This window comes from Aegilops tauschii, chromosome 5, assembly GCF_002575655.3.
Source record: "Aegilops tauschii subsp. strangulata cultivar AL8/78 chromosome 5, Aet v6.0, whole genome shotgun sequence".
Classification (NCBI taxonomy): domain Eukaryota; kingdom Viridiplantae; phylum Streptophyta; class Magnoliopsida; order Poales; family Poaceae; genus Aegilops; species Aegilops tauschii.
In genome coordinates, this window is record NC_053039.3 from 38,335,545 (window position 1) to 38,348,720 (window position 13,176).

Below are 13,176 nucleotides of genomic sequence, written 5' to 3' on the forward strand. Positions count from 1 at the left end.
TTCTTCTTGAAGTTCCCATTCTTTTCCTTGCCCTTTTACTTGAAACTAGTGGTCTTGTCAACCATCAACGCTTGATGCTTTTTCTTGATTTCTACCTTCGCTGATTTTAGCATCGCGAAGAGCTTGGGAATCGTTTCTGTTATCCCTTGCATATTATAGTTCATCACGAAGTTCTAGTAACTTGGTGATAGTGACCAAAGAACTCTATCAATCACTATTTTATCTGGAAGATTAACTCCCATGTGATTCGAGTGATTGTAGTACTCAGACATTCTGAGCACATGCTCACTAGCTGAGCTATTCTCCTCCATCTTGTAGGCAAAGTACTTGTCAGAGGTCTCATACCTCTTAACATGGGCATGAGTCTGAAATACCAATTTCAGCTCTTGGAACATCTCATATGCTTCGTGGCGTTCAAAACGTTTTCGAAGTCCCGGTTCTAAGCCGTAAAGCATGGTGCACTAAACTATCAAGTAGTCATCATACCGAGCATTGTCAAACGTTCATAACGTCTGCATCTGCTCCTGCAATAGGTCTATCACCTAGTGGTGCATCAAGGACATAATTCTTCTGTGCAGCAATGAGGATAATCCTCAGATCACGGACCAAGTCCGCATCATTGCTAGTATCATCTTTCAACTTATTTTTCTCTAGGAACATAAAATAAAATAAATGGGGAGCTACATCGCGAGCTATTGATCTACAACATAGTTTGCAATAACTATCAAGACTAAGTTCATGATAAATTAAAGTTCAATTAATCATATTACTTAAGAACTCCCACTTAGATAGACATCTCTCGAGTCATCTAAATGATCACGTGATCCAAATCAACTAAACCATGTCCGATCATCACGTGAGATGGAGTAGTTTTCAATGGTGAATATCTCTATGTTGATCATATCTTCTATATGATTCAAGCTCGACCTTCGGTCTCCAGTGTTCCGAGGCCATATCTGCATATGCTAGGCTCATCAAGTTTAACCCCAGTATTCTGCGTGTGCAAAACTGGCTTGCACCTGTTGTATGTGAACGTAGAGCTTATCACACCCGATCATCACGTGGTGTCTCAGCACGACGAACTATAGCAACGGTGCATACTCAGGGAGAACACTTATACCTTGAAATTTAGTGAGGGATCATCTTATAATGCTACCGCCGTACTAAGCAAAATAAGATGCATAAAGGATAAACATCACATGCAATCAAAATATGTGACATGATATGGCCATCATCATCTTGTGCCTTTGATCTCCATATCCAAAGCACCGTCATGGTCTCCATCGTCACCAGCTTGACACCTTGATCTCCATCGTAGCATCGTTGTCGTCTCGCCAACTATTGCTTCTACGACTATCACTACCGCTTAGTGATAAAGTAAAGCAATTACATGGCGTTTGCATTTCATACAATAAAGCAACAACCATAAGGCTCTTTCCAGTTGCCAATAACTTTTACAAAACATGATCATCTCATACAACAATTTATATCTTATCACGTCTTGACCATATCACATCACAACATGCCCTGCAAAAACAAGTTAGACGTCCTCTACTTTGTTGTTGCAAGTTTTACGTTGCTGCTACGGGCTTCTAGCAAGAACTGTTCTTACCTACGCATCAAAACCACAACGTTTTTTGTCAAGTGTGCTGTTTTAACCTTCAACAAGGACCGGCCGTAGTCAAACTCGATTCAACTAAAGTTGGAGAAACCGACACCCGCTAGCCACCTGTGTGCGAAGCACGTCGGTAGAACTAGTCTCATGAACGCGGTCATGTAATGTCGGTCTGGGCTGCTTCATCCAACAATACCGCCGAATCAAAGTAAGACGTTGGTGGTACGCAGTATGACTATTATCGCCCACAACTCTTTGTGTTCTACTCGTGCATATAACATCTACGCATAGACCTGGCTCGGACGCCACTGTTGGGAAACGCAGTATTTCAAAAATTTCCGATGATCACGCAAGATATATCTAGGAGATGCATAGCAACGAGAGGAGAGAGTGTGTCCACATACCCTCATAGACCGAAAGCGGAAGCGTTTAGTAACGCGGTTGATGTAGTCGAACGTCTTCACGATCCAACCGATCCAAGTACCGAACGTACGGCACCTTCGTGTTCAGCACACGTTCAGCACGATGACATCCCTCGAGCTCTTGATCCAGTTGAGGATGAGGGAGAGTTTCGTCAGCACGACGGCGTGGTGATGGTGGTGATGAAGTTACCGGCGCAGGGCTTCGCCTAAGCACTACGACGATATGACCGAGGTGTGTAACTGTGGAGGGGGGCACCGCACACGGCTAAGACAAATCTTGGCGTGCCTTTGGGGTACCCCCTGCCCACGTATATAAAGGAGGGAGGGAGAGAGGCCGGCCCCCTAGGGGCGCGTCAAGAGTATGGAGTCCTACTAGGACTTCCAAGTCCTAGTAGGAATCCCTTTCCTTTTCGGAGTAGGAGAGAAGGAAAGAGAGAAAGAGAGAGGGAATAGGAAAGAGCAAGGGGGGCGCCGCCCCCTTCCCCTAGTCCAATTTGGACCCATGGGGGGCGCCACCTCCCCTTGGCATGCCTCCTCTTTTCCCGTATGGCCCAATAAGGCCCATTACTTCTCCCAGTGAATTCCCGTAACTCCCCGGTACTCCGAAAAATACCCGAATCACTCAGAACCTTTACGATGTCCGAATATAGCCTTCCAATATATGAATCTTTACCTCTCGACCATTTCGAGACTCCTCGTCATGTCCGTGATCTCATCCGGGACTCCGAACAAACTTCGGTCATCAAATCACATAACTCATAATATAAATCGTCATCGAACATTAAGCGTGAGGACCCTACGGGTTCGAGTACTATGTAGACATGACCGAGACACATCTCCGGCCAATAACCAATAGCGGAACCTGGATGCTCATATTGGCTCCTAAATATTCTACGAAGATCTTTATCAGTCAAACCGCATAACAACATACGTTGTTCCCTTTGTCATCAGTATGTTACTTGCCCGAGATTCAATCGTCGGTATCATCATACCTAGTTCAATCTCATTACCGGCAAGTCTCTTTACTCGTTCCGTAATGCATCATCCCGCAACTAACTCATTAGTCACAATGTTTGCAAAGCTTATAGTGATGTGCATTACCGAGAGGGCCCAGAGATACCTCTCCAATACACAGAGTGACAAATCCTAATCTCGATCTATGCCAACTCAACAAACACCTTCGGAGACACCTGTAGAGCATCTTTATAGTCATCCAGTTACGTTATGACGTTTGATAGCACACAAGGTGTTCCTCTGGTATTCGGGAGTTGCATAATCTCATAGTCAGAGAAACATGTATAAGTCATGAAGAAAGCAATAGCAATAAAAACTGAACGATCAACATGCTAAGCTAACGGATGGGTCTTGTCCATCACATCATTCTCCTAATGATGTGATCCTGTTCATCTAATGACAACACATGTCTATGGTCAGGAAACTTAACCATCTTTGATTAACGAGCTAGTCAAGTAGAGGCATACTAGGGACACTTTGTTTTGTCTATGTATTCACACATGTATCAAGTTTCCGGTTAACATAATTCTAGCATGAATAATAAACATTTATCATGATATAAGGAAATATAAATAACATCTTTATTATTGCCTCTAGGGCATATTTCCTTCAGTCTCCCACTTGCACTAGAGTCAATAATCTAGTTCATATCGCCATGTGATTTAACAACAATAGTTCACATCGTCATGTGATTTAACACTCTATAGTTCACATCGCCATGTGACCAATACCCAAAGGGTTTACTAGAGTCAATGATCTAGTTCACATTTCCATGTGATTAACACCCAAAGAGTACTTAGGTGCGATCATGTTTTGCTTGTGAGAGAGGTTTAGTCAATGGGTGTGCCACATTCAGATCCGTATGTATTTTGCAAATTTCTATGTCTACAATGCTCTGCACGGAGCTACTCTAGCTAAATGCTCCCAGTTTCAATATGTATCCAGATCGAGACTTAGAGTCATCCAGATCGGTGTCAAAGCTGGCATCGACGTAACTCTTTACGACGAACTCTTTATCACCTCCATAACCGAGAAATATTTCCTTAGTCCTCTAAGGATAATTTTGACCAATGTCCAGTGATCTACTCCTAGATCACTATTGTACTCCCTTGCCAAACTCAGGGCAGGGTATATAATAGGTCTGGTACACAGCTTGGCATACTTTATAGAACCTATGGCTGGGGCATAGGGAATGACTTTCATTCTCTCTTTATCTTCTACCATGGTCGGGCTTTGAGTCTTACTCAACTTCACACCTTGCAACACAGGCAAGAACTCCTTCTTTGACTGTTCCATTTTGAACTACTTCAAAAACTTGTCAAGGTATGTACTCATTGAAAAAACTTATCAAGCGTCTTGATCTATCTCTATAGATCTTGATGCTCAATATGTAAGCAGCTTCACCGAGGTCTTTCTTTGAAAAACTCCTTTCAAACACTCCTTTAAGCTTTCCAGACAATTCTACATCATTTCCGGTCAATAATATGTCATTCACATATACTTATCAGAAAGGCTGTAGTGCTCCCAGTCACTTTCTTGTAAATACAGGCTTCACCGCAAGTCTGTATAAAACTATATGCTTTGATCAACTCATCAAAGCGTTTATTCCAACTCCGAGATGCTTGCACCAGTCAAAGATGGATTGCTGGAGCTTTGCACACTTTGTTAGCACCTTTAGGATCGAAAAAACCTTCTGGTTGCATCATATACAACTCTTCTTTAAGAAATCCATTAAGGAATGCAGGTTCGACATCCATTTGCCAAATTTCATAAAATGCGACAATTGTTAACATGATTCGGACAGACTTTTAAACATTGATACAAGTGAGAAAATCTCATCGTAGTCAACACCTTGAACTTGTCGTAAACATTTTTGCGACAATTCGAGCTTTGTAGATAGTAATACTACCATCATCGTCTGTCTTCCTCTTGAAGATCCATTTATTCTCAATGGCTCGCCGATCATCGGGCAAGTCAATCAAAGTCCATACTTTGTTCTCATACATGGATCCTATCTCAGATTTCATGGCCTTAAGCCATTTTGCGGAATCTGGGCTCATCATCGCTTCCTCATAGTTCGTAGGTTCGTCATGGTCTAGTAACATGATTTCCAGAACAGGATTACCGTACCACTCTGGTGTGGAACATACTCCAGTTGACCTACGAGGTTCAGTAGTAACTTGATCTGAAGTTTTATGATCATCATCATTAACTTCCTCACTACTCAGTGTAGGCATCACTGGAACTGATTTATGTGATGAACTACTTTCCAATTCGGGAGAAGGTGCAATTACCTTATTAAGTTCTACTTTCCTCCCACTCACTTCTTTCGAGAGAAACTCCTTCTCTAGAAAGGATCCATTCTTAGCAACAAATATCTTGCCTTCGAATCTGTGATAGAAGGTGTACCCAACAGTTACTTTTGGGTATCCTATGAAGACGCACTTCTCCGATTTGGGTTTGAGCTTATCAGGCTGAAACTTTTTCACATAGGCATCGCAACCCCAAACTTTAAGAAACGACAGCTTAGGTTTCTTGCTAAACCACAGTTCATACTGTGTCGTCTCAACGGATTTAGATGGTGCCCTATTTAATGTGAATGCAACTGTCTCTAATGCATAACCCCAAAACGATAGTGGTAAATCGGTAAGCGACATCATACACTACAAAAAATACACTTCCGTGATGATACGTGTTTGTCACAGTAGGTCACGTTTTCTGTCATGCATGTACATCCATGACAAATTTGTGACAGAATCAAGATAGTCATACCTGTGCTGTCGTAGAAGTGTTCCATGACATTCCAAAATTATCATCACGGAAGTGTCCACTTCCATGACGATAAATCGCTCGTCACAGAAGTGCTTTCGTCGAGGGTGACCGACACGTGGCATCCACCGTAACGGAACGCCGTTAAGCTATCGGGTCAGGTTTTGGATCCGATAACCCGTTAACAGCCAGGACCAATGGGGATTTTCCACGTGTAAAATTCTGATTGGCTGACGGAAACACGTGTCAGCTTCGCGTTGGCACAGGTGTCACTCATCCAATGGGCGAGATGCGCCTATGATATGCTGACACGTGGACCGGCCCAAAAGTGGCCCATAAAGTTTAAATGGGCCGGCCCAACTAAAGGCCCACAAGATTTTGCGGTCCATAATGGGCCAGCCCAGCAAAAGGCCCGCGAGATTTTTCGTATCATAATGGTCCGGCCCAGCTAAAGGCCCACGAGATTTTGCGGGCCATAATGGGCCAGCCCAGCTAAAGGCCCGCGAGATTTTGCGGACCATAATGGGCCGGCCCAGATAAAGGCCCAACATTCTCAGTTAAGGCCCGTACGGCTAGTGTCAAATCGGCCCATCAACGGCCTGTCCTAAACTTGTCATCATCGCGGCCCATGATCACTTTTGGCCCGTTAACAGTCTCCTAAGTATATGGGCTGAATTACGGCCCGGTGTATTTCCGGCCTGTTAAAGGTCCTGCTTCATTTGGGCCCATTTACAGGCCATTGAAACTTTCGGCCCATAAACAACCGTGAAGGATTTGGGTCATATTCGGCCATGTCTGACATTCGGCCTGTTAGCGGCCCGCCATCGATTTGGGCCACTTTCGGCCTGTTGTGATTTTCGGCCTGTTAACGTCGGACGGAATCCATGGGCCATATGTGGCCCAACGTCACATCAGGCCCATTAACGGCCCATATAAAAATGACGATAATCTAGCCCGACCGAACTTCCGGCCTGTTAAAGGCCCGTGTATTAGGTCGGCGCATTTACGACCCGTCCAAATTTCGGCCTATGAAAGATCCGCATCGTAAATGGGCCCAATCTCACTTTCGGTCTTTTAAAGGCCCATCTTTTTATGGGCTCGAGATATTTACACCTGTAAACGGCCTATTGTTACTGAGGGCCCAAATTATGTTTAGGCCTGTTAAAGGCCCACTATGGGCACAGGCCTACCAGAAAAATATGAAATCTTATGCTGATTTAGGCCCAGATATTTTTAGTGGGCTACATGCAAATTTTGGCCCATAATCGTTTTTAGCCCAATTGGAATGGGCCCGACGAATGTTGGCATGTTGGGCTCCTACGAAGCTTTCGGCTGAATACATTACTAAGATGAACCTACACTATACAAAAATAGCATCGTAACTATTGCAGCCTTTGGCGCAACATAAATGATGTATCACAACAAAAGGCCTGTTGGCATAAAGTTTACAGTCCTTGCAGATAAAAGCACCATCAGATGTATAGAAGCACAGATCATTTGACCTGAGTGCTAATGTTTCAGGCTGTAGAATCTGATGGAGCAGCACGATCTTCACCTTTTTTCCGCCATTGCTCTTGAACAACGAAGCAAATGTCTGATAGTCTGGTTTCAAAACAATTCATATCTTGACGACATTTGTCAACCACTATTCTTGTTTCCAAAACAACGTCCATTAGGGATTGCACTTGTGTCTGGAGCACAGATATATCACTCTGTCTGGCAGGAAGATTTTGTTCAGTAGGCGATTTGGACGAGGTTACCTTGACAACCAACCCAGAATTACGCAGGAAGGTGCTTTTTGCACTGTTAGTGGAGAGATACTGATGCACTGCAGCAAGAGGTGACATTGTGCCTGTGGTAGCCTCGTCACCTTCAGGTGGTTGTGGCTGTTTAATCATTTTTTCCATAGCTTCCTGAAAGTTTGAACTTGTAGATTAGTGTACCAGATAAGTTACTAATGAGACAAAAACAAACAAAGTAGGTTACACGTTTATACATAACTTATTTTGGTGAACTACTGTAATACATTAGCATGTATTGTAGTGCCAACTACATAATAAAATCACTTTCGGAACATATGTCCATGTAGCATGCCTACTGTATTGTCTATTTCCTCACATTCGTTGACATCTAAGGATAAAGAGACATGGTTTAAAGTAGGATGAACATAGTATGACATCATTCATATCATGGGCAAACAGATATAAAACAAACAGGCTATTTTATCATTGTGTGCGCACGTGGACATAACTACTAGAATACAGATCAAGACCAAAAGAATATCGTTCATCTCTTTTAAACCATGTAAGGTGAAATGATACGTTAAGACAACTGTGTATAAAAGTGAACAGAGTAACTGACATTGGCTGCAAACCAAGTAGTTAAATGAACACATCACAGTACCAATCAGTTCAAAGGCAGGAGGAGTAAGGACTTACAACTGCGGCTTGAACTGGTGTGCTCATGCCCTTCATCTTGCTGGTGTGGCAATCCTTGAAGATTTGAACTGCATTCGGTTCAGGTTCTTTTTGGTCCGCACATGCTTACCTCTGTATTTGGAACAAGTCAATATAGATACGATAATACGGCACAACAAAAAGAAGGAAGTAGCAGCTATTTACAAGAGCCTCGCAGTGTGCAATATAGCTACGAGATCCTGTTGTCTGTTGGAATTTCACTTTAGAACGGTTGGTCTTGTTCTTCAAACAGTTAGCCTAGAAGAAGATACACTTGTAAGGCACATACATAAATACAAGTTCAATATGTGGTCTGATCAAATACATATAGCCTACCTGATACTTTGGATCAGACCAGTGTTTAACGAGGGTTGTCCAGTCTTCATCTGTAATATATTCCACTGGAGATGTTTGGGCGATTTCATTGTTAGCCTTGCCTTCAAAGTGAGATTTTCTAAGGTGGTACCAATACTATCGCAGAGCAGACTGAAAAACATGAGTGCATGCTTGTTTAGTTGCATCATCTTTCGGATCCAATTTGAACCTCATCTGTTGAAAAAAGAATGTGAGTCTTATTAGGAGGAAGCTAGAAAGTATGGGACAGAGCAAGACAATATTACTAATTGCGATGAATAACATTACTTACGGATAAATGGTCAATGAAGGTGTTAAACTGGGTATTGTCTTTCTCATTCCTGTACTGGATCCACGTTGGGAGGATACGTGCATGACACCTAATGGCAACGGCTGCCTCTGATACTAACTTGGCTGACTCGTAGCATCACGTGGCCTTTTTAAACCTGCCTCAAAATGGATCTCCATTCTTCCTCCTTTAGATTTTGTTAATCTGTCAAGCATTATCCCTGATGTCTGTTTCCGCTTGCGTCGTGGTGCTAGTTCAACAACGAATATGGAAAGTGTTAGTGTACATCAAACTGTGAGAGTACATACAAAGGAGCATGCAACTGCAACTTGACTCAGTCAGGTACCGTCTTGGTGTTGATGCTCATGAGGTTCATCTGATCTTGCCAAGTCCTGTTGTGTCAGCAGTGCTTCGGAAGTAGTGTTAGGTGTGAAGGCAGCTTTGGAACTGGCCAGTTCCGGAGCAAATGAACGAGTAACACGTTGAGATGCTGGTATAGTTGAAGCGGATGCTGCAGCTGGTGGAGCAGGTGATACTGTGTTTGTAGATTTAGCCGGTGGACTTGGACCTTCTACTTCACTATAAGTACCAGCAGAATCTGGACGGCCGATCCTTTTCCGTTTCACCCGCCGAGTAACATCACTCCCTACTATATTATTTTCCTTGCTATTTTTTGACTTTGCCATGTCAAGCCGTACCCACAACACAAAAGAATAAAATCGCTCTTCAGAACTCATTGATGCATGATACAGACAAGCAATACTTTGATGTAAGACAACCGTATGAGGATGGAATATGTAAGGAAAACAGGACGACATGACATATTCACAGCTACGATGTGTAAACTAAGCAGAAGGATTTTCAAGAAAATAGAAGTGATGCAAGCTAGACACCATATGAAAGATGCAACCAATATTACTCTGCCAAGTTAAAATGTCTTGTCATAAGTGGCAATTCGAAAAATTAGAAGCAGTACAACGTAGAAATCAATGCAAGATGCAACCACTATCAAACTGCCATGTTAAAAGTGTTCAATCATGAGTGACTGATGCGGGATACACAACAGCAGTACTTTGATGTAAGAACATGGTATGATAGATAGTGCAGTGTATTCTAGACACAGAACGCCATGTAATATGCACATGTATAACGTATGAACTCAGCAGGTGCAATTTAATCAAAATAGAAGAAATACAGGCTAGACAACATATGCAACATGAAACCAATTATCACACTGTCAACTTAGAGCAAGCACCTGCGATGGAGTACGGGAGATGAACTCATCATGTAAACTTGTGACTTCAACTTCATTAGCAGTAGCAGTGGAAAATCTAGAGAGTCTCTGTTTGCGTCGGTGCGGAGGACCACCAACATCCCCTAACTTACTCTTTTCCTTCCTATTTTCTGATATTGCCTTATGAAGTCAAAACCACAAGAAGATGAATAAAATTAGCTCTGCATAACTGGTTGATGCATGATACAGACGAACACTACTTGGATGTAAGGCAAGCGCAGGATAGGAGGATGGAATATATACAAAAAACAACATTTCATATTCACACGTACGATAGGAGGATGGAATATGTATGAAAAAACAGTATGCGGAAGGCATTTCAACAAAATTAGAAGAAATGAAAGCCAGGCACCATATGAACATGCAACCAATATCACTCTATCAGGTAAAAAGTGTCTCGTTGTAAGTGCCATTTCAAGAAATTAGAAGCAGTACAAGCTAGAAGACAATGCAAGATGCAACCTACATCACAGTCCCAAGTTAAATGTGTCTTATGGGTAAGTGACCGTTGCAGGTATAAGTTGTAAGCTACGCAGATGCAATTCAACATAATCAGAAGCAATACAAACTAGACATCATACGGAAAACGCAAACACATATAACAGTTCCAAGTTAGAGCAAGCACCTATGATGGTGGAGTAGGGGAGATGTGCTCATCATGTACACGTATGTTCTAGAAACAGGAACACGTGTCATATTCACAGGGATTATGTGTAAAGTAAGCAGATGCAATTCAACAAAGTTAGAAGCAATACAAGCTAGACATCATACGCAACATGCAACCACATATAATAGTACCAAGTTAGAGCAAGCACCTGTGATGGTGGAGTAGGGGAGATGTGCTCATCATCTACACAGCTACGTTGACTGTCTAGCCTTGCGTTGTCTTGCGAATCTTGTTGGGAGGATGGCGGAGTAGAATCTATAGAGAACCTCCGTTGCAGTTGCTCGGAAGGACCACCATCATCCAATGCCTTGCCAATTTCCTTCAGCTTTATTGATTTTGCATTGTGAGGTCAAACCGACAAGAAAAAGGAATATAATTCGCTCTTTAGAACTCATTCATGCATGATACTGACGAACACTACTCTGATGAAGGGCAAAGTCATGATACAAGGATGAAATATGTACGAAAAAATGAACGGCTTGACATATTCACACCTATGATGTGGTAACTAAGCAGAAGGCACTTCAACAAATTAGAAGCACTGCAAACTAGACACCATATGAAAGGTGCAATCAATATCACTCTGCCAAGTTAAAACTGTCTCGTCATAGGTGGCGTTCATCAAACTAGAAGCAATACATGCTAGAAATCATATTCAAGACGCAAACCAATATCACACTGCCAACTTAAAGGTGTTCCATCATAAGTGACTGATGCAGGATACACAAGAAGAGTAGTTTCATGTAAGAACATGATGTGATAGACAGATATAGTATGTACCAAAAACAGGAAAGCGTGTCATATTCACACGTATCATGTGTAAGCTAAGCAGATGCAGTTTACACTAATTAGGAGCAATACAAGCTAGACACCATATGCAACATGCAACCATATATCACACTGCCAAGTTAGAGCAAGCACCTTGGATGGTGGAGTAGGGGAGCAGAGACTTGGACCTTGTAATGCACTATCAATACAAGGAGAATCGGTACAGATGCTCCGTTTACGTTGCTGCAGAGGACCACCATCATCGCCTCCCTTACTCTTTTCCTTCCTCTTTCCTGCTTTTTCCTTGTCAAGACAAACCCACAAGAAAAAGGAATAAAATTTGCTCTTCAGAACTCATTGATGCATGATACTGACGAACACTACTTTCATGTAAGGCAGCCGCATGATAGGAGGATGGAATATGTATGAAAAACAGGACGGTGTGACATATTGACATGTATGATGTATAAAGTGTAAACTAAGCACAAGGTGCTTGAACTTGTTAGAATCAATGCAAGCTAGAAACCATATGAAAGATGAAACCAATATCACTCTGCCAAATTAAAAGGGTGCCCTAACAAATGTATTTGACCAAATTAGAAGCAATACATGGCAACAGGCTAGAAATAATATGCAATATGCAACGAATAAAGGTGACTCGTCGTAAGTGATTGATGCAGGATACAGAAGAGAGGTAGTTTCATGTAAGAACAAGGTTAACACATAGATGTAGTGTGTACCAAAAATAGGAAGGCATGTCATATTCACAGGTATAATGTGTAAACTAAGCAGATGCAATTTACCCTAATTAGAAGCATTACAAGCTAGACACCGTATGCAACATGCAACCACATATCACACTGCGAAGTTAGAGCAAGCACCTGTGATGCTGGTGTGGGGGAATTGCGGTCATCAACTAGAGAGCTACGTTGACTATCTTCATTTAGCCTTGCTGTTTCTTGAGAATCATGTGGGGAGGATGACACTGCACTCTTTAAACGAGTATGGCGTCTCACAGTAACCCACCCGGGTGACTGTCTCATCATAAGTGATTGACGAGGGATACAAAAGAGCATTAGTTTGATGTATGAACATGGTTAATAGACATATGTAGTACTCCCTCCGTTCGGAATTACTTGTCACAAAAATGGATGTATCTACAACTAAAATACATCTAGATACATTCATTTCTTGGACGAGTAATTCCAAACGGAGGGAGTATGTATCAAAAATAGGAAGGCATGTCATTATCAAAGGTATAATGTGTAAAGTAAGCAGATGCAATTTAACCAAATTGGAAGCAATACAAGCTAGACACCATATGCAACATGCAACCACATTTGACAGCGTGAAGTTAAAGCAAGCACCTGGGATGGTTGTGTGTGGCAATTGAGATCATCAACTGCAGAGCTACGTTTACTGTCTCCAACTGCTGACACTGCATCCTTTAGAGCGCTGAAACGCTTAGTGCTTATCTTCAAATTAAACTGGAGCGACTTCTGTCTTTTCTTTTCAGCATTCATCAACA

General features: G+C 42.2%; 1 pseudogene; it reads left to right on the forward strand.

Moving 5' to 3' along the window:
* The window catches only part of LOC109735126 (uncharacterized), an 80,837-nt pseudogene that overhangs the window by 5,744 nt on the left and 61,917 nt on the right, over positions 1 to 13,176 (forward strand).